The sequence below is a fragment of the Vulpes vulpes genome, chromosome 5 (assembly GCF_048418805.1).
Source record: "Vulpes vulpes isolate BD-2025 chromosome 5, VulVul3, whole genome shotgun sequence".
Lineage (NCBI taxonomy): Eukaryota > Metazoa > Chordata > Mammalia > Carnivora > Canidae > Vulpes > Vulpes vulpes.
In genome coordinates this window covers 18,705,880-18,729,267 of record NC_132784.1, presented here as the reverse complement: position 1 = coordinate 18,729,267, position 23,388 = coordinate 18,705,880, and the positions used below count along the sequence as shown (strand labels likewise).

Genomic DNA, 23,388 nt, shown 5'->3' with positions numbered 1-23,388 from the left:
ATTAACCATCTTTTTCTGTATTAACTCCCAGGCCCTAAAATAGCCTAAAGCTATTCTCAAATTCATAGAATCATAGTTTCTTTCAAAATAAAGTCTGTAAAGTCTTAAAATGATATGACATTTTTTATTTAATTTTTGTATTATGAAGTATTCCAAACATGTCTAGTATTGTTTTACAGATTTATTTGATATATATATTTTGGGATTTTGATTGCAATTGCCATAAATCTGTAGAACAATTTGAAAGACTTGGAATTTTCTTCTCTTTAGTCTTCCAGTGACTGAACATTGTCTATCCCTTCATTTCTCGTATTTTTCTTTAATTGGAAAATACATTGGTACTCTTTATTTTCCTTCAAAGTTGTTTTTTAATTTTTACATTACGCCAGAGTATCTTACTACTTTTTTTCTATAGGGAATGGGATCTTTTTTCCTATTAGATTTTTAAGTTGTTTGTTACTAAGGCATAAGAACACTATCAGTTACCAGTTTTTATGGGGGTTTTTGTCTGTGCAGCAACATACCTGAACTCTTAGTTGTATACTTCGTACTGAGTGTATTTTCAAAGTAGACTAATGGTAAGGATAGCACAGGAGTAAGTTATGTATTCTTTGTCTATACTGACTGGATTCGCATCCTGATTTTGCTATTCACTAGCTGTATAACCTTGGGTAACTTGCTTATCCTCAACTTTCCTCATCTGCGTAATCCTATTTCATGGGACTATTGTAGGGTTTAAAAAGTGAAACCCTTAGAACAGTGCCTGGCACATAGAATAGTGTCTGGCAGTTAAGGAAAGGAGTTTTAGCTCTTCCTGTCTAACTCTTGTTTCATTTACTTACTGCATTAGGTTGAGTCCTCAAGTAGAATGTTGAATAAAAGCATGGGGCCATGCTTTTCCTGGTTTTTTTTTTTTTTTTATGCTTTTCCTGTTTTTATTTAAATACATGTAAAGTCTCAAAACTAAGTGTGATATTTTCTGTAGGTTTTTAATAGATGCCTTTTGTTAAGACTTTGTTATGAATGTCGAATTTGTCAAATACTTTTTCCGTATTCGCTGCAATTTTTTTTCTTTTAGTTTTGAATATGGTAGATTACAGTAATAGAAAATCCTGATAATTTTCTGGAACAGATATTCCTTGAACACTACATAATACTTTGTTCGTATGTACTACTGAATTCAACTTTCTAATACCTATAACAAAAACTCACTGAAGTGTATCATTTTGATTAATTTTGGTGATTTTATACAGTGAAGTAACCTGCAGCATAATCAAACTGCAGAACATTTTCATTGCCCCAGCAAGTTCCTAGTCAGTCTCCACCTCTAGCAACTAAAGATCTACTTTCATTATAGTTTTGCCTTTTCTAGCGTTTCATATAAATGGAACAATATAATAGTCTTTCATGCTTCATTCCTTTCTCTAAGCATTATGTTTCTGAGATTCATCCATGTTGCGTGTATTAATAGTGTATTTCCTTTTTGTAGCAGGGGAGGAGGAACAGAGGTAGAGGGAGAATCTTAAGCAGGCTCCACACCCAGTGTGAAGCCCAGCATGGGGCTTAGTTTCACAACTCAAATCATGACCTGAGCCAAATCAAGAGTCAAATGCTCAACTGACCGAGCCACCCAGATACACTAGTATACTTTTTTATTGATGAATAGTATTCCATAGAATAGATATGCCATAATTTACTTACCCATTCAGTTGATGGGACATATGAGTAGTGTCCAGATTTTAATCTTTAATAGTGCCTCTATGAACATTGAATGTCTTTGTGTAGACATGTTTTCTTTCTTTTTTTTATTTTATTTTATTTATTCATTAGAGACAGAGAGGCAGAGAGACATAGACAGAGGGAGAATCAGGGAGCCTTATGTGGGACTCCATCCCAGAACCCTGGGATCATGCCCTGAGCCAAAGACATGCTCAACTGCTGAGCCACCCAGGAGTCTGACATGTTTTCATTTGTATTAGGTAGATACTTAGGAGTGAAATTTCTAATATGAGAAGTGTATGTTTAACTAACTTTGTAAGATACTGCCATACTGTTTGCCAAAGTAGCTATGCCATTTTGTATTTCCACCAGCAGGGACTAAAAATTTAAGCTGTTCCACATTATCGCCAAACTTAGAAATGTCAGGGCTTTTTTCCTTTTAGCTGTTGCAGTGATTGTATAGTTGTATCTCATTGTGGCTCTAATTTGCATTTCCCTCCTGACAGACGATGTTAAGCATCTTTTCATGTGCTTATTGGCCATATCTGTATCTTTGTGGAAGTGTCTTCCTATCTTTTGCCCATTTCTTTTATTGAGTTGATGGTCTTCTTCAGTTGTAAGAGCTCTATATATTCTGAATATGAACTCTCTGACAGTGTATTTTTGGCAGCTAGTTTCTTCTAGTCTGTGGCTTGCCTTTTTTTTTTCTTTAACTGCCTTTTAAAGAGCAAAAGCTTTTAATTTTATGCTTGTGCTTGTGATCTGTTTAATAAATCTCTGCTTCATCAAGTGTCACAAGTGTTTTCTCGTGTGTTTTCTTCTATAATTTTAGTAATTTGAGCTCTTACATTTAGGTCTATGATCCATTTTGAGTTAATCTTTGTAAATGGTATTTGTAGGGGTCAAGGTTCTTTCCCTGTTGAATTATCTTAGCACCTTTGTAGAAAAGAGTTGATCCTATATATATGGATCTATTTCTAAACTCTCTCTTCTATTCCATTGATTTATATTGTCTTTTCTTTGCACCAGTACTACAATGTCTTGATTTTTGCAGCTTTAAGTAAATCTTGAATCAGGGTATAAATCTTACAGTCCTCTTCCTCTTTCCAGGATTATTCTAAGTCCTGTGACTTCTCATTTAAATTTTTATATCATCATATCAATTTATTTTCAAAAAAGTTTGCTAAGATTTTGACTTGGATTGTATTGATTCTGTAGATCAATTTGAGGAGAATTGGCACATTAAGTTTGAGTCTTCCTTTTTTTTTTTTAAGATTTTATTTATTTATTCATGAGAGACAGAGACACAGGCAGAGGGAGAAGCAGGCTTCCTGTGGGGAGCCTGACGCAGGACTCAATCCCAGGACCCCAGGATCATGACCTGACCTGAAGGCAGACACTCAACCACTGAGCTACCCAGGCATCCCCAATCTCTACATTTTAATTGGGAAGTTTATCCCAAAAGACTTAATGTAGTTATTTACATGGTTAGGTTTGTATCTACCTTTAATGTTTCCTACTTGCCTCTTCTGTTTTTTGTTCCTCTATTTTTCTTTTCTTGTCTTTTTTTAATGAATATAAATATTTTTTAGTATTTCATTTTCCTATTGGAATTTTTTTTCCTATTGGTATTTTAATTGAACTTCTTTGTATTGTTTTTTAGTGATTGCTCTAGAGACTATAATATATCATTCTTAACTTTTACAGTCCACTTATAGTTACTAATTTTATATTTATGGATTTTCTGTCTCTGTTTATAGCCATTGTTTTCTTTTTTATATTTTTTTTCCAGTTTGAATATCTATGAGATAACATCCTCTGATTTTTTTTATATTTATTTATTTATTCATGAGAGACACAGAGAGGCAGAGACAGGAGAAGCAGGCTCCTCACAAGGATCCCAATATGGGACTCAATCTGGGACTCCAGGATCACCCCCTGAGTTGAAGACAGACGCTCAACCACTGAGCCACCCAGGTGTCCTAGCCTCTGATTTTTGAAAAGGTTTGTTGAGGGGCACCTGGGTGGCTCAGTCAGTTAAGCATCTGACTCTTGATTTCAGCTTAGGTCATGATGTCAGGCTTCCTGTGGGGAGGAACTCTCACATGGGTTGTGAGATGGAGGCCCAGTCAGGCTCTGCACTCATTGAGAAGTCTGCTTGATATTCTCCTTTCCTCTCCCTCAAGCCTCCCTGCTAACACACAGACTCATGCTCTCTTTCTTTCTAAATAATAAATGTGATCTTAAAAAAAAAAAAAAGGTTTGTTTGATTTAGAAAGTTTTATATTTAATAGGATAAGATTCACAGTATTCTCTTAGGATTTTAAAAAGTTTTAACCTCATCTTCTTGTACCTTTTTTTTCTCTTTTATTAATCCTTAAGATCTTATTAAACATTTATGTATTTCCTTTAAATCTCTTCACCTAATATTTAGCTTTTGATCCTATTGATCCTCTTTATGTTTTCTTGTTTGTTTTTTAATTTCTGCTCTTATATCATCTTCCTTATGCTTTCTTTAAGGTTTTTTCCCCTAGTTTGCTAAGACTAAGTTTCAGTTTTCTTTCTTATAGTCTAGTTGATATACTGACTTTTTTTATCAACTTTTGTGACATTTTTTATTTGTACATTTCATCTGTGTTCATTTTTCTCTCTGTAGTTCCCCCTTTAGTATTTCTTTAAGTTAGAGCCTGTTGATTAATGATTATAAACATGAATGTGTTCTGTCCTCTTGAATGATAGTTGGACTCAGTATAAAATTCCAGGTTGGCAGTTATCTTTCCCTTAGCACCATTAAATTCTCTGCTGTCAGGGTGCCTGAGTGGCTCAGTGTTTGAGCCATCTGCTTTTGGCTCCCAGGGTCCTGGGATCGAGTGCCTCATCAGGCTCCCCACAGGGAGCCTGCTTCTCCCTCTGCATATGTCCCTGCTTCTCCCTCTGTGTCTCTCATGAATAAATAAATGAAATTTTTTAAAATTCTCTTGCTGTTTATGAACAGTTTACTGTCAGTATAGTTGTTTTTCCTTTGTAGATAATCCTCTTTCCTTGGCAGCTTTTAAGTTGCCTCTTTATCTTTGATATTCTACCAATTTGTCATCTGTTTGACAGTTATTCATCTTGCTCAGTAATGAATATGCTTTTTGTCAAAGACCCACATCTGTTTTTCAGTATGAAAAATTCTCAGCAAGTGTATCTTCAATATTGTTTCTTACCATTTGCTCCATTTTTTTTTTTTTTAACTCCAATTTGCTAAATTTGGGCCTCTAACTCTTCTGTTGGGTCTCTAACTTTTCTCATATTTTTCATCTTTGTGTTCTGTGTTCTTACTGAGGCTTTCATCATGGTCTTCTAATTTAATTACTCTTCAAATATGCTTAATCTAAAATTAACCCCATTTATTGCATATTTTTAGTGCCTATTTTTCATTTCTAAAATTTCTAATTAGTTCTTACCTCATTTGTGCCCATTTTTGTTCATATATTCTTTGGTGAGAATTATGCCATCATTTATGCTTCCAATAAATGCTTTATCATACTAAACTACAAAATTATTTTTGCCTGATTTTATTTTGGTTTTGTTCTTGACATAAAAGGAGTTATCACATGTAAACCCCATGGACCTTTTTTTTTTTTTTTAGATTTATTTATTTATTTGAGAGGGTAGGAGTAGGGGTAGGGAGAAGCAGACTCCCCACTGAGCAGGGAGCCCGATGCAGGGCTTGATCCCAGGACCCCAGGATCATGACCTGAGCCAAAGGCAGATGCTTAATGGACTGAGCCACCCAGGTGCCCTCTCACCATGGACCATCTTGAGGAGGATGATTATAATGTGAAAGAAGAAAATAATATATGAATAATGAGTAAATGCTACCTCCTAGACCAGTAGTTTTCATACTGAATTGTTGGCCAGTTGGCTTTTACAGTGGCTGAGAATAGCTCCATATCCATGAGTTCTGGGATAGAGTCAAATTTGTTTTGAGGCTTTTGCCTTGGACTATCTCTTGGATTGCATAACTTCCTGTACTTTGGATTTCTTTTTCTTTGTAACTTATAGCTAAGAGCACTTTATGAAATAAAACTTTGTTAACTCAGGCTGAAATGTGAGTTCAGGACTTGAATTTTTTTTCCCTTTGAAGTAAATGTTTCTATATAGTATATTACTATATATGAGTCATATAAAACTTATTTTTCAACAGACAAGCTCCTGCAAGCTCTGGAAGGTGTTTTTTAAGGGGGAAGGGATTTTTAATTCTTCCAGCTTTATTGAGATATAATTGACATATCTGGAAATATTTAGACTGTTAAAATATTCTTTTCTGTTTTTATTTGCATTACTTTCATCTTTGTTGGCCAGTTCCCTCTTTGAATTACCTGCTTTTCTAAAAAGTCACGTGGGTTCATTAATGGGGACAAGGAGGCAACACAACTATACACTTTGCTGTCTGTATGAACTGAACAACATATGCAGTAACCACTGGCAAGCTTTGAAAGAAGTGACATGATTGGTTACAAATATGATGAACATCTATTATTTGCAGAGTGATTTGTAGACTGGAAAGCTAACAGTGAAGTTTGTATTTTATGCAATTACTCATTGTTAATATGCCATGATAACTGGAATTTGAACATGTTGTTCAAAGATGTGTAATTTAATGGAACAGTAGTAACTAAAAGCTGTGTATATCTGAACCATGCAAAGCTAGGACTTCGTGTATGTGTAGTCATTGTTATTGAAAGCTCTGTATGAGAGCGGGGCATTCTTTGTTTTCCCCCTTCTCTGGGAGTCCAACTTCTATAGACTGCATCAATTGCCCTCCCTTCTCAATAGCTTCTAATTGGATTTGGTCTTTGGAAAGCATTAACAGGAGATCGAATGCAAGGAGAAGAGAAAAGTCAGGATATTTATTTTCCTTCTCTGCTGAGCCACATTTTGGGATTTCTGTCCTCTCCTGAAGGCCACACCTTGCACTGAGCAAAAGTCTCAGCTCCTGTATAGCCACAGCTTCTCAAGTTCCAGTTACTACTGTCTCTCTGCCCCTTCAGGTCTAGAGGTGGTAATAGCTTCCTATACTCATTAGTTCTAGTAGGGTACATTACCATCCCTTGTGGTTTTCTTTAAAGCTTCCCAAAGCTTTATGACCTCTTCACAAAGCTATCTTCAAGCATAGCACTCCTGAGTGTGCCATGTGTTTCCCACCAGGACCCTAACCTAGACACCATGTCACACTATTCACGGAAAATTACATGTACCTATCCAAATATGTGTATGCACTCAGAGAGGTCTGAACAGATATAAGCAGTACATCATTTTTAACCCTATGCCTTTTTCCTAATCTGCTTTTAAAAAAGTAGATTAAGGGGCAGCCCAGGTGGCTCAGCGGTTTAGCACCACCTTCAGCCCAGGGCCTGATCAGAGACCCGGGATCAAGTCCCACATCAGGCTTCCTGCATGGAGCCTGCTTCTCCCTCTGCCTGTGTCTCTGCCTCTCTCTCTCTCTCTCTCTCTCTCTCTGTGTGTGTCTCATGAATAAATAAATGAAATATTTTTTTAAAAATCATGAAAAAAATAAGATTACATATACTGATGGATTATTTCAGCTTCAAAAGAGTTAATCCATTTTTCTAGTTTAGATCTTTACTGAAATAGTTTTCAAGTTAACTACAGGCATACTTTGGAGATACTACAAATCATTTCGAGACCACCACAATAAAGTGAATATCTAAAAGCAAATCAAATGAGTTTTTTTGGTTTCTCAGTGCATATAGAAGTTGTTTATACTATAGTCTCTTAAGTGTGCAATGCCATAATTTTTTCTTTAAGATTTTATTTATTTACTCATGAGAGACACAGAAAGAGAGAGGCAGAGACACAGGCAGAGGGAGAAACAGGCTCCATGCAGGGAGCCTGACGTGGGACTCAATCCCTGGACTCCAGGATCATTCCCTGGGCTGAAGGCGGTGCTAAACTGCTGAGCCATCTGGGTGTCCCAGCATTATTTTCTTTAAAAAAAAAAAAAAATGTTCATCTCTTAATTTAAAAGTACATCCTTGCTAGGGCCTCTGGGTGGCGCAGTTGGTTAAGCATCCAACTCTTGGTTTCAGCTCAGGTCATGATCTCAAGGTCATCAGATCAAGCCCTGCATCAGGCTGAGCTTAGTGAGGAGTCTACTAAAGTTTTTCTCTCCCTCTGCCCCTCCCCATGCTCTTTCTCTCCCTCTCTCTCTCTCTCTCTTTCTCTAAGATAAATAAATAAATCTTTAAAAATAATAATAAATAAAAGCACTTTGTTGCTAAAGAGTGCTAACCATTATCAGCCAGTCATAATCTTGTTGCTGATAGAGGGTCTTGTCCCAATGTTGAGAGCTGCTGACTGATCACAGTGGTAATTGCTAAAAGTTGGGGTGACTGTGGCAATTTCCTAAAATAAGACCACAATAAAGTTTGCTACATCAATTGACTCCGTGAATGATTTCTCTGTAGCATGTGACACTGGTAGCATTTTATCCGCAATTGAACCTCTTTCGAAATTGAAATCCTCTGGAACCCTGCCATTGCTTTATCAACTAAATTAATGTAATATTTTAAATCCTTTGTTGTCATTTCAACAACCTTCACAGCATCTTCACTGGGCATATTCCATCTCAAAAAACCATTTTCTTTGCTCATCCATAAGAAGGAACTCCTTATCCATTAAATTTTTATCATAAGGTAGAAGCAATAACACAGCTGATAACATAACTTTTTCCCCCATCAGATTAACCTTATTGATCTAGCCGAACCATTAGCCAGTGTTTTTTTCTGATGCATTGGAAAGAAAGGGGGGGGAAAAAAGGCAGCAATTCAGCCACCTCCAGGTTCCACTTCTAATTCTAGTTTTCTTACCATTTCCTTTAATGAAGTTTGAGTCTTTCAAAGTCATCCATGAGGGTTGGGATCAACTTCTTCCAAACTTTTGTTCATCATATTTTGACCCCTCCCATGAATCATGAATGTTCTTAATGGCATCTAGAATGGTGAATCCTTTATAGAAGGTTTTCAATTGTCTTTGCCCAGATCCATCAGAGGAATCACTATGTATAGCAGCTGTAGCCTTATGAAAGGTATTTCTTAAATAATAAGACTTGAAAGTCAAAATTACCCATTGATCCATGGGCTATGGAATGGATGTTCTGGTAGCAGACAAAAACATTCATCTCATGGCACATCTCCATCAGAGCTCTTGGGTGACAAGCAGCATTGTCAATGAGCAGTAACATTTTTAAAGGAATCTCTTATTCTGAACAGTTGGTCTCAACAGTGGGCTTAAAATAGTAAGCCATGTTGAAAATAGATGTGCTCTCATCCAGGCTTTGTTGTTTATGGACCACAGACAGAGGTTGAGCATAATTTGTAAGGGTTCTAGGATGGAGCCTATCCTAGTAGCTGCATCACCCAATGCTTTAACTTTAAATCACCAGCTACATTTGCCCCTACCAAGAGAGTCAGCCTGTCCTTTGAAGCTTTGGGGCCAGGCATTGACTTCTCCCTAGCTCTGAAATTCCTAGAGGTGTCTTCTTTCAATAGAAGACTATTTTGTCTACATTGAAAATCTGTTTAGTGTTGTCAATTTCAGTAGTTATCTTAGCTCAATGTTTTATATAACTTGCTGCAGCTTCTACATCAGTACTTGCTGCTTCACCTTGCTCTTTTATGTTAAAGAGATGGCCTCTTTCCTTACACCTCGTGAATCAACCTCTGCTTGCTCCCAACTTTTCTTCTGTAGCATCCTTACCTCTCTAAGAATTGAAGAGGCCTAGAGCCTTGCCCTTGTTTAAGCTTTGGTTAAGGAAATGTTGTGATTGCTTTGATCTGTCAATACCATTAAAACTTTATCCATATGAGCAATAAGGCTGTTCTGCTTACTTATCATTTAGGTGTTCACCGGAGTAGCACTTTTAATTTCCCTCAATAACTTTTCACATTTACATTTCACATTTAAATTTCATATTTAAATGCATCACATTTACAACTTGACTGTTTGGCACAAGAGGCCTGGCTTTCAGCCTATCTTGACTTTCAATATGCCCTCCTCACTAAGCTTAAATTGGAGACATGTGGGGTGGCTTGGTAGCTCAGTCAGTTAAGTGTCCAACTCTTGGTTTCAGCTCAGGTCGTGACCTCAGGGTTATGAGAGCAAGCCCTACATCAGGCTCCATGCTGGGCATTGAGCCTGCTGAGCATTGAGCCTGCTGAAGATTCTCTCTCCCTCTGCTCCTCCTCCCACCTTTTAAAATAAATAGGAGCACCTGGGTGGCAGTCATTTGGGTGCCCGACTCTTGGTTTTGGCTCAGGTCATGATCTCAAGGTCCTATTGGACTCTACACTAAGTGCAGAGTCTCCTTGAGACTCTTTCTCCCTCTGACCCTGCCCCCTACCTTCTCTCTAAAATGGGTAGGTAAATCTTAAAAAAAAAAAAAAAAAAAAGTGAAAGACATGTGACTCTTCTTTTCACTTGAGTACTTCTTAAAGGCCATTGTAGGGTTATTAATTAGCCTAATTTCAATGTTGTTGTGTCTCAGGAAATAGGTTTGAGGAGAGAGAAAGAGATGGGGGAATGGCTGGTAGAAAAGTCAGGACACACATTTATTAAGTTTGCCATTATATAAGCGTAGTTTGTGGTGCCCCAAGCCAGTTACAATAGTAACTTTAAAGATCACTGATCACAGGTCACCATAACAAATATAATAATGAAAATATTTGAAATATAGCAGGAATTGCCAAAATGTGACATAGAGACATGAAGAGAGCAAATGCTGTTGGAAAAATGGTGCTGATAGACTTGCTGAATGCAAAATTGCCACAGACCTTCAATTTGTAAAAGATATAGTATCTGTGAAGCACAATAAAGCAAAGTGCAGTAAATTGAGGGGATGCCTGCACTCTACTTTTTAACATATTCAGGCAGACATATCTCTGTATGAGTGTTCTTTAAATAAGTAACTCAAACATGCTTTATACAGTAACACACTCCTGCATCTAGATTGTCACCTGACTGAGTTTGGGATAGGGAACATTTCCAATTTGCAGGAAAACCACTGACATGCGCACACAGCTTTATTGCTGCTCTAACTGGTTATTAGTCCTAGCCTCCATATCTAAATATTTCCTTCAGAACCAGACCTAACTGAATTTTCCAGAAGCATTAAAATACTAATTCCAAAGTTCTTGTGTTTTCTTTTTTCCATCACCAAAATAGTTAACAAGGCAAGCAGTCATGGTAAGGCTAAACATGTACAAAATAGATTTTTAAAATGTGTATGTGACCTTATTATTGAAAATACTAAAGGTTCTGTTTTTTTTTTTTTTTCACTTTTATGTTAAGGTGATAGGAAAGAAAGTTGGGATGGCTTTTAAGAAACCTATCATTGAAGAGCATCCTAAAAAATTTGCTCACTGGGATTCTTTCCTTTCACACTGACAATTTCTACAGCAGTATTTGCAGAAAGCACTGTGCTGCGTTCATGATTCTGGATTAAATAGATTTCCTCCATAACATTTTTATGGTTGCCCCACTTTTTATAAGACATTCAAAAAGTGGAATAATAATATCCTAGTTTATTTTTACCTTCCAAGTCTAGAATATATGGAACTAATATCTCTTAACAGACTACTTCACAGAATACTGCTCTGACCCATCTACATGGAATGCTGTCAGGTGTGAGTAGTGCTTAGAACAGGAGAGGGCTCTTCACCAGGTCCAGGCTATGGTTCAAGCAGCAGAACCTATGGTTTTAATTATATTGGTGGAAAAGGTGCCATGTGGAGTTTATAGGAGGCCTCAATAGGAGAATCATAACATGGTCCTCATAGCCATGCCATCTAAAACAGAAAACTATACACCATTCAGTAAATAGCCCCTGGCTTGCTACAGGACCCTGGTGGAGATAAAGCACCTAACTACAGGACACCAAGTGACCATGTGGTCAGACCTTCCCATTATGTGCTGGGTTTTGTCAGATCCACCAAATTACAAGAGTCAAAAGCAATCTATCATTAGATAGTAGGTGGTACATTTGGAACTGGACATGAATAGAAAAAGGCCCAAGTAAGTTAGATAATCAAGACTCTCAAGAGCCCCTTGTCATCACTACTTGTGCTCCATTGCTCCTCAGCTCAAACTTACGACCATGTATGGGGTAGAGTGGGAAAGGAGATTCCTAAGACCAGTTGGCAGAGGAGGAAGAGGGCCACATTTGATTCATGGTTGGGCTGACTTGACAAGTGACTGCTGTTATACACTACTACCACTCAAGAGTGGACTTGAAAGATTTGAAACCCTCCTTGTGGACAGTGCCTCTGGCTATCTGTTTTGTTTAGTAGAAGAAGTGGTCCTAGGTAAGACTATACATTCATTTGTGGGTGAATAAAATGGCTATGCTGATTCGTCAGAGGCTGGGAAAGAGAAAGATTGGAAATTGGGAATAAGGAGACTTATTAAAAAGGCATATGCACAAAATGTAAAGATCTTAATATCACATGTTAATGCCCACGAGAAAATAATCACCATGGGAGAGGCACTGGTAGACAGAGTAGCTGGGCCAGTTGATGTCAGCCAGCCTCTGTCATCAGCCACTGCAAGGCTGGCACAATAGGCTCTTGAAAGAGTAGTCTGGTGGCAAAGATAGTGAATATGGGCCCAGTATGAGTTTCCACACACTAAAGCTGATCTAATTATTTTCACTGCTAAATGTCCTGTCAATGACAGAAATCATCTCTTAAGAAAACCAACCCTTCACTTTTTAGCAAGTTGATTATGTTGGACCCTTCCACCCTAGAAAGGGCAGCAATTCTCCTTGACATACTTAAGGTATAAGTTTTCCTTTCTTTCCTTTTCCTTTTCCTTTTCCTTTCCACAAAAGCTCATCTAGTAGCAGTATCCAGCAGCTTGCAAATTTTGATCTGTCACAGGGAATCCGACATTACAATTCATACTAAGAGTCCTACTTTATAGCAGAACAGTAGGCACAGTACCATGGGATCTACTGATTAAGGAGTCTAGTTCCTTGTTAAAAATCTGTGTGATTTTTCAGGCCTGGCCATAGGTGATTACAAAGACTTACTTGGCAGGCCTCATAAGGGAAAGGTGCCTTCCCCAAACCAAACTGGTGCATGTCCAATACATCATAAATCTGAAGGGAGATGCAATCAAAGACTCAGACCCCTTTAGCTGGTCACACTCTTCACATATTTACATTCCTAACCTTCATTCTTAGGTTTTTCTATCTGAAGCCTTGGGCAAAAGTCTTCTACAGGTCTGCTGAGACCTTGTAGAAGAGAGAAGGGGGATGTGCTCTGCAGGTACATCTTCACTAGAGCAAGCTTGTCTGAGAATCAGCACAACAAGCCACACACATACCCCCACACTCCAGAAGACCAGCACAAAACCCTTGCACCAAGTCTGTTGATCATAGAGTGCTGCAAAGCTTCAGCTCTAGGGGAAATAGGATTTAGTTTTCCTTTTTATTTTATTTTGTTTTATTTTATTTTTGGATCTAGTTTTTTTTTTTAACAAGCAGACCAAACACACCTAGGATATAGCTTCCCCTGTTCCCCCCCCCCCCCGCCCCGCAAACAAAATGACAAGAGAGAGACGTTCACCCCAATAGAAAGAACAGGAAGAACTAATGGCAAGGGATTTAATCAATACAGATATAAGTAAGATGTCTGAACTACAATTTAAGACAACAATTATAAACATACTGGCTGGACTTGAAAAAAGCATAAAAGACACTAGAGGATCCCTAACCACAGAGATAAAAGAACTAAAATCTAGTCAGGCTGAAATAAAAAATGCTATAACTAAAAAAAAAAAAAAAATGCTTTAACTGAGGGACACTGGGTGGCTCAGCAGTTGAGTATCTGCCTTCAGCTCAGGGTGTGATCACGGGTCCAGGGATTGAGTCCCACCCACATTGGGCTCCCCACAGTGAGCTTGTGTCTTCTGCCTCTCTGTGTGTGTCTCTCATAAATGAATGTATAAAATCTTTTTAAAAAAATGCTCTAGGGATCCCTGGGTGGCGCAGTGGTTTGGCGCCTGCCTTTGGCCCAGGGCGCGATCCTGGAGACCCGGGATCGAGTCCCATATTGGGCTCCCAGTGCATGGAGCCGGCTTCTCCCTCTGCTTGTGTCTCTGCCTCTCTCTCTCCCTGTGACTATCATACATACATACATACATACATACAGACATACATAAATAAATAAATAAATAAAATTTTAAAAATAAATAAATAAGTTTAAAAAAATTTTTTTTAAATGCTCTACCTGAGATGCAAACCCAAGTGGATACCATAAAAATGAGAATGGACAAAGCAGAGGAATGAATCAGTGATATAGAAGATACAATTATGGAAAATAATGAAGCTGAAGAGGGAAAGAAAGGTATTGGATCACGAAGGTAGACATAGGGAAAGCAGCAACTCCTTAAAGTGAAATAACATTCATATCGCAGGAGTCCCAGAAGATGAAGAGAGAGTTCAAGGGGCAGAAGGCTTAGTTGAGGAAAGTATATATAAAAACTCTCCTAAATTGGGAGAGGAAACAGACATCAAAATCCAAGAAGCACAGAGAATTCCCATTAAATTCAACAAAAGCTGGCCATCACCAAGACTTATCATAATCAAATTCACAAAATACAAAGACAAGGAAAGAATTCTGAAAGCAGCAAGGGGACAAAAGCCCTTAACCTACAAGGGAAGGTAGATCAAGTTCACAACAGATTTGTCCACAGAAACTTGGCAGGGCAGAAGAAAGTGGCAGGATATATTCAACATGCTGCATGGGAAAAATATGCAGCTAACAATACTTGGAAAATATCCAGCAAGGCTATCATTCAGAATAGAAGAGAGGAGAAGGAGTTTCCCAGACAAAAACCAAAGGAGTTCATGACCACTAAACCAGCCTTGCAAGAAATATTAAAGGGGACGCTTTGAGTGGAGAAAAAAATCAAAATCAACAAAGACTAGAAAAGATCAGAGAACATCACCAGAAACACTAACTTTACAGGTAACATAATGAATGGCACTAAATTCATATCTATCAATCACTCTGAATGTAAATGGACTGAATGCTCCCATCAAAAGACACAGGATGTCAGAATGGATTTAAAAACAAAAACAAAAACAAGATGCAGCTACATGCTGCCTACAAGAGACCCATTTTAGACCTAAAGATAACTGCAGAATGAAGTGAGAGAATGGAGAACCATCTATGATGCTGATGGATATCAAAAGAAAGCTATAATCACCATACTTATATCAGAAAAACTAAATTTTCAACAAAAGATTGTAACAAGAGTTACATTAAAATTAAGGGATATATCCATCAAGAAGATCCAACAAATGTAAATATTTATGCCCCAACTTTGGAGCACCAAATATATAAATATATAAATCAATTAATAACAAACATAAAGAAACTTACTGATAATAACACAATAATAGTAGATGACTTTAACGCTTCACTTACAGCAATGTACAGATCATTTAAGCAGGAAATCAACAAGGAAACAAGGGCTTTAAATGACACATTGGACCAGATGGACTTAACAGATATACTCAGAACATTTTATCCTAAAGCAGCAGAAAACACATTCTCTTTACACATGGAACATACTGGGTCACAAATCAGCCCTCAATAAGTACAAAAAGATTGAGATCATATTATGCATATTTTCAGACCACAAACTTGAAGTCAACCACAAAAAAAAATTGGAAAGACTGCAAATACATGGAGTTTAAAGAACATCCTACTAAAGAATGAATTAGGTTAACCAGGAAATTAAAGAAAAAAATTTAAAAGTACATGGAAGCAAAGAAAATTAAAACATGACAGTCCAAAACCTTTGGGATGCAGCAAAGGCAGTCCTAAGAGGGAAGTATATTGCAATACAGGCATACCTCAAGAAGCAAGAAAATTCTCAAATACACAACCTAACCCACACCTAAAGGAACTAGAAAACTAACAGCAAATAAAGCCTAAAGCCAGCAGAAGAAGGAAAACAATAAAGATTAGAGCAGAAATAAATGATACAGAAACAAAAAAAAAATCCCTATAGAACAAATAAACAAAACAAAGAGCTGGTTCTTTGAAAGAATTAACAAAATTAATAAACCCCTAGCCAAATTTATCAAAAAGGAAAGCGAAAGGACCCAAATAAATAAAATCATGAATGAAAGAGGAGAAATCACAACCAACACAACAGAACAAATAATTAAAAGAGAATATTATGGGGCAGCCCTGGTGGCTCAGCAGTTTAGCGCTGCCTTCAGCCCAGGGTGTGATCCTGGAGTCCCGGGATCAAGTCCCATGCCAGGCTTCCTGCATGGAGCCTGCTTCTCCCTCTGCCTGTGTCTCTGCCTCTCTCTCTCTCTCTCTTTCTCTCTCTCTCTCTCTCTCATGAATAAATAAATAAAATCTTTGAAAAAAAATATTATGAAAAGTTATATGCCAACAAACTGAAAAATCTGAAAGAAATGGACAAATTCCTAGAGACATACAAACTACCAAAGCTGAACAGGAAGAAATAGGAAATTTGAACAGACCCATAACCAGCAAAAAAAAAAAACTTAATCAGTAATCAAAAATCTCCCAATATACAAAAGTCCAGGGCCAGATGGCTTCCCAGGGGGATTTCTACCAGACATTTAAAGAGATAATACCTATGCTTCTCAATAAATAAATAGATAGATAGATAGATAGATAGATAGATAGATAGATAAAATAAAAAAATAAAAAACAAAAACAAACAAAAAAAATACCTATGCTTCTCAAATTGTTTCAAAAAATAGAAATGGAAGGAAAACTTCCAAACTCTTTCTATGAGACCAGCATTACCATGATTCCAAAACCAAAGACCCTCCTAAAAAGAATTATAAGCCAGCATTCCTGATGAACATGGATTCAAAACCTGGACAGCAACATGTAGAAGAATGAAACTCTATTACTTTCTTCCACTGTACATAAAAATAAATTCAAAATGGATGAAAGATCAAATGTGAGAGAGAAAATCATCAAAATCCTAGACAAGAACACAGGCAGCAACTTCTTTGACCTCAGCCATAGCAACTTCTTAGTATACACTTCCAGAGATGAGGCAAGGGAAACAAAAGCAAAAATGAACTATTGGGGCTTCATCAAGATAAAAAGCTTCTGCACAGTGAAGGAAATAATCAACAAAATTAAAAGTCAGTTTACAGAATGGAAGAAGATAGTGCAAACGACATATCTAATAAAGGGTTAGTATCCAAAATCTATAAAGAACTTATCAAACTCAACACCCAAAAAAAAAAAAAACCCAAATAATCCAGTTAAGAAATCAACAGAAGACATGAATAGACACTTTTACAAAGAAGACATCCAGATGGCTAGCAGACACATGGAAAAGATGCTCAACATTACTCAGCATCAGGGAATATAAACCAAAACCATGATGAGTTACCACCTCACACCTGTCAGAATGGCTAAAATTAACAATACAGGAAACAACAGATGTTGGCAAGGATGCAGAGAAAGGGAACCCTCTTACATTATTGGTGAGAATGCAAACTGGTGCAGCCACTCTGGAAAAAAGTATGGAGGTTCCTCAAAAAGTTAAAAACAGAACTACTGTATGACCCAGCAATTGAACTAGTAAATATTTAATCAGACAATACAAAAATACAGATTCAAAAGGTGCATGCACCCTGATATTTATAGCAGCATTATCAACAATACCCAAACTATGGAAAGAGTCCAAATGTCCACTGACTGATAAATGGATAAAGAAGATGTGGTTAAAAAAAAAAAAAAAGAAAAGAAAAGAAAAAAACAAACAAAAAGAAGATGTGGTATATAGATATAATGGAATATTACTCAGCCATCAAAAAGAATGAAATCTTGCCCTTTGCAATGACATGGATGGAGCTAGAGTGTATTATGCTAAGAGAAATTAGAGAAAGACAAATACCATATGATTTCACTCATGTGGCATTTAAGAAATGAAACCGATGAACACATGGGAGGGGGAGAAAAAGGTGGGAAATAAACCATAAGAAACTCTTAATAGGAGATAGAGAACAAACAGAGTTGATGGAGGGATGCAGGTGGGGGCTGGGCTAGATGGGTGATGGGTATTAAGGAGGGCACTTGTTATGATGAGGACTAGATGTTGTATATAAGTGATGAACCACTAAACTCTACTCCTGAAACCAACTTATGTTAACTAACTAGAATGTAAATAAAAATTAGGAAAAAAAAAAAAGAGAGAGAGAGAGAGAGAGAGGAGGAAGAAACTTTGAAGACACTTTTCCCACACCAACTCAGTACTTTCCCCCTCCTTCTACCCTCCACCTCCACCATGGAAGTGTCCAAAAAACTTCCATAGCTTTTTTTTTTTAGATTTATTTATTTATTTGAGAGAGAGCGAGAGCATGAACATGCATATGAGTAGGGGGAGGGGCAAAGGGAAAGGGAGAGAGAATTTTCGAGCAGACTCCCTGCTTAGTGTAGAGCCCAACTTGGGGCTGGATCCCAGGACCCTGAGATCATGGCCTGAGCAGAAATAAAGAGTCAGCTACCCAACCTACTCAGCCACTCAGGTGGCTTTTGTTCAAGCCTACTTCAACAGTGAGGTAGCACTGATTTGCACTGATCTGCCTGAACCCCCACCACTCATCAGTCGATGGAAGAAAGTGCAACAGAGGGGTCTTTGCTTTCTCTGCTTTTAGCATCTTGCTTAATAACATTGTAGTAAATGATTTAAGGCTTTCATTTTGGGCTTGTTGTTTAAATCAGCTATTCAGACACTTGACAGCCCTGCTCTTTATCAACACACTTGAGTTTCCAACACTGATTCTATTACATTCTCCACCACTAAGAAGTGCGAAGCCTTCTGAATGATAGAGAGGCCTTGTGAAGACATGACCAAGGTGCCAATGTGGAAATACTATGCAAATACCAGGACATGGTGTGCATATACCTTGAGTCAACAACTACTGTAAGATGCCCAGTGCCCATCAGGTGGAATACAAGGGTCCAGGATACAGGAGTTGGAAGGAACAGCCCTGCTCATCATCTCTTCTAGTGATCCCCTTGAGAAATTTGTGCTCCCTTCTCCACATCTTGAGACCCTGGATCCAGAGGTCCTGGTTCCAGGAGAGTGACACTTACACCAGGAGACACAATAGAGCTCCAGAAAAGTGAAACTATAGCTACTGTTCTGCCATTTTATAGGCTCCTAATGCCAAAAATTAGGAGGCAAAAAAGTCACAATATGGCAGGTTTATCTGACCTTATTGGCAGTAGCTGTTATGTACTGGGGGTAGAGCAAATCGTTGACACCAGATAATCCAGTAGGGCTTCTTATATGACCACTCACCAGATTTAGCCATGGCCTGAGAAAGGTATGGTGGTGACCAAAGACCTTTATCCCTTTGGATATGGTAGGTGCTCATTAAATATTTGTTGCATGATTGAATAAAGGAATTAATGGAACAAAGTATGAGGATTGCTGAAACTTTTAAGGGCAGCAGGTAGCTTCTACTGCCCAAATTCTTTCTCCATCAGCGGATTAAAACTTATAATTTTAAGGTCAGAACTGAATCCATTTGCCTTAAGGTTCTCATTTCACTTAACATGAAAATGCCCTTGGAGCGCAAGGGTGGCTCAGTCAGTTAAGCATCCAGCTCATAATTTCCGCTCAGTTCATGATCTCATGGGTCATGGGATTGGGTCCTGTTTCAGGTTCCCCACTCAACAGGGAGTGTGCCTGAGATTCTCTCCCTCTCCCTCTGCCCCTCCCTCCACTTTGTGCACACTCTCTCTCAAATAAGTAAATTGATCTTTAAAAAAAGAAAGAAAATGCCCTGTGCATTGGTAAGAAAATAAATTGGTACAGCTTTATTGAAAATTAACTTGGCAGTTTATGAAAATGTAGAACATCCATTCCCTTTCATCTAGGGCCAGCCCTTCCAAGAACTTATCCTCAAGAAATACACACACATACGAAGATGCATAATGCACTGTTGTTTCTAATGGGGGACAAGGGGAAGATGAAAGGGGGAAAAAAAACTAACCTAATCTAAATAGCCATTGGTAGGGGATTGGTTAAGGGGAATAAATTTAACCATGACTCTCCTCTTCCATCAATCAAAGATTATCTTGGGGCCTTCACTCCATTTCTCCTTCAGGATGTTTCTGAGAGGTATGAGCCAGTTCCTTAATGCAAGAGGGAAGCCTGAGAAGCACAGAGGACAAGAGACACAGTCAAGTGGCTCAGAGCCCACGTGGAACTGGAATGAGAGACAGGTGAGTCTGGGAAAATCTAACCTGATGCATAAGAGCATCTGATATAGTGATACGTATTTTTTAAGAATTCTCATCTGTTAAAGACACATTACATACAAGAATACTTACAAAAGAAATGATATGCTGTCAGAAATTTGTTCTCAAATAATTTGGCATCAGAAGATGGTGGGCTTATAGATCCAACAAGATTGACTCGATGATGGGTGTATGGGGGTGCATAATTCTGTTCTCCCTTTTTTATATACTTGAAATTTTTCCATAATGCAAACCAGAAAATTTTAAGGAAATGTGCTCTTTTGTTTCTTAAATTATTTGAAGTCTTCCCAAGTTCCCAGTTTTAACCACTCAATAGAAATGTTTGGCATCAAGCCAAAAGATAACAACCTGAAAAAAAACCAACCAAATCAAGGCAGAAAACTGCTTGTTCCAACTGGGTGATGTAATGTTTCCAGAATTCAGAGAAAAGAGGGAGAATCATAGGTGGGGAAGTCAGAAAGCTTCACAAAACAGGTGGGACAGTAAGGAGACAGGTCTAATAGTTATGAGCACATACCCCACAATGATATGGGGATTATGGATCCCCACAAATAGGAGTGCCAGCCAAATGAGCCCGAAATGTGTCCTCCTAGCACAGTCCTTAGGGGAATGCACTCCTGTAATATTAGCATTTGATCTTGGGCTCTTCAAAAATTCCTCAGAACTCCATCGTTTCTCCCAGACACACATCATACCCATTCTTAGTCTCTGCTCTCAGGTGGCAGTGATGTTTGTGATGCCCTTCCTAACATCCGTCTTCTACCAACCTCCAACTGCTAGTCCTAAATAAAGCTGAGGTGCAGAATACACCCACTTCAGCAGATGGTGGTGTGTGGTTTTGCAGTTTGCAGTGTGGCGGGCTAACCAACCCTTACTGGTACAGAGGGCTACAGTGGCCCTCTTTGGCTAAGCACTCATAAGCACACTCAGTGCAAGGTTTCACATATACATACACACATTACTTACATACATATAGTACCATAATGAATTTTTATTATATAAATATACTTTTATGGAAAACATTTTAGACAGTTATAATTAATCAGTCCTGAACAGGGTTAAATAATAGGATATGAGTATGATATATGTGCCAGGCATATTTACACATAATATCTCATTTAATTTTTTACAACAACAGCCTTATAAGCAGGTATTATTATTATTATCCCACAGATAAAACCCTCTTGAGTAAGTAGCTTACTCAAGATCACTTAAGCGTGGAGTCAGGATTCAAATCCAGAACTCCTGTGTATAACTGTTTAAGCTATACCATTTATTCCGCACACAAAATATCCTTCCTGATATGACCAGATTCTGGTGCAGAGTTCTAAATGAGTACTCCTTTATTACCCATATCTGTAGAGCAAAATACCTCCCCCATATTTTCCTCTGGGGAGGAGAAGTGGGATTAGTTAAGGCCAAGATCCTTGGAGAGAGCGGGGCTATATGCGGGGAAGTGGCTAGCCCATCTGGTAGCACTGTGGAATCTAGAACAAAGTTCTCCTTCCTCCATGGCGAATGGCTGGAGTCGGACTGGATTCCAACAGGCCTGGACCTTGCCTACCATAGTTGGTGAGCCTGGCCATAAGAGTGGAAGGAGTAGTGAGAAGCCTCCCTGGGGTATGACACACATCTCACCACAAAAGCTGGGGCCCATAGAGTCTCCCCTCTTCTCCTGGGTTGCCAGAGGGAATGAGTAACTGCTGACTTGGCTGGCTCTCTCTCTGCCTGCACTCTTGCTCCAACAGCTAATGGTTTCAAAAGCACCAAAGCTTGTGTCAAGGATCTCAACCCAGGGATCCCTCACAATCCACTCTGTCATTGCAGCCCAATGTAGTAAAGGGTGGCCACCAGTCAGTCAGGTTCCTCACCTCCATTTGCCCCCCTGCAATCCAACTCCCACCCCCTTCCGTGTCCCTGAAACTCTTTCCACCATGTTCAGTTGTTATCCTCTGGGGACTGCTCTGCAGCATTCACTACTGACAAGGATTGTTTCTGGGATCTTCTCTTTTGACTTTTGAGATTCTCCTCCTATTTCTCTGGCTGTTCTTTCTTAGTCTCCCACATGGCATTTTCCTCCTCAGCCTCTCTTTGACTACTGGTCTTCTCTAGGTTTCATGCTTGGATCTGCCTTTTCCCTTTCTTCAGATGCTTCCTGGGTGACTGCATCTATTTCCAAAGCTTCCCCATCATCTCTTCTGAGGATCTCTGAATCTGTTTCTGCTGCCCAAATCTGTCTCTTCTAAACTGAGAAGAAAAAAAAAATTAATTTCAACACACCTTTGTTACACATTTTTTAAATGAAGTGCTTTCATTTTATAATCTTTTAAAAATAGGTTTTCAGCAAAATCTTGGAGCTGAAGATTTTGGTCATCCAAAATCTGGAAAATGCCCACCATTTAACTCACTAAACAAAGACCATCCTTATTTTAAATCAGCTTAATCATACTTACTGTTTCGTAGTACCCAACTTCATTTTTCAATTCAAACAGATGAGTTAATACTTGTTTCAAGAAATAGTGTAATAACCACGGGGAGACAAAATATGGAAAGCAATTTGTAAAGGTGATGATTAAAAGCAGTCAAGTCAATATTAAAATAACGCAGATACAATGTGACTAATGTATCCATTTTTATAACAGCTATAAAAACCAGAGTAAAGGTACATGTGGTTTCTCATTCTTTTAATTTATAATAATATACTGTAAGGTATAGTTTAAATAAATAATGAAGTAAGAAGTATGATGAAAGGTTTTAAATATTTTTTCAGTAACTGTGTGTATCTATAATTCTGATATTTAGCTTTCAGGAAAATTTAAAAAGTATCATATAAAACTAGATAAAAACTGTGATCATTCCTACTGCCTTCACCGCTATTTTTGATAGACATTATGATCAAACTTCTCATATGTAGGTAATTGAAAAGAAAAGCAAATGATTAAAAGGCATTTCATCAAGTACTGCTAAAAACTTTGAAAACTAAAATTCAGTCGCTAGCATAAAATTTTCTTATTTTGTTAATAAACAGTAGGATATATTAAATATTTTTATAAGATGGGGCTGGCTATATCTGGAAAAAATACCTCATAGTATGTTTGATAAATATCTTATTGAATATTGCACCCCAGCTAAAATAAATCATATCAAAGTTTAATCTGCTAGCTTGACGCAAAGTAAGGTAATGTGTTGGTAATTCAGGAAAATATTACAGCTTGATTGAAAAGAATCAGCATCATTAATCTGCACTGCTACAGCTGTGTGAAGGAAGGTTCTTTCCCAGCCAAAGATACGTCTCTGGGAAAATAGCCCTTTCTTA

The 23,388-nt window shown here is 37.9% G+C and overlaps 1 non-coding gene across 1 annotated transcript; it reads left to right on the top strand.

Moving 5' to 3' along the window:
* Window positions 1–8,431: 8,431 nt before the first annotated feature.
* LOC112932626 (small nucleolar SNORD12/SNORD106) lies at window positions 8,432–8,526 on the top strand. Its single transcript, XR_003237513.1, has one exon. It is a non-coding gene; the product is annotated as a small nucleolar SNORD12/SNORD106 (small nucleolar RNA).
* Window positions 8,527–23,388: the final 14,862 nt, after the last annotated feature.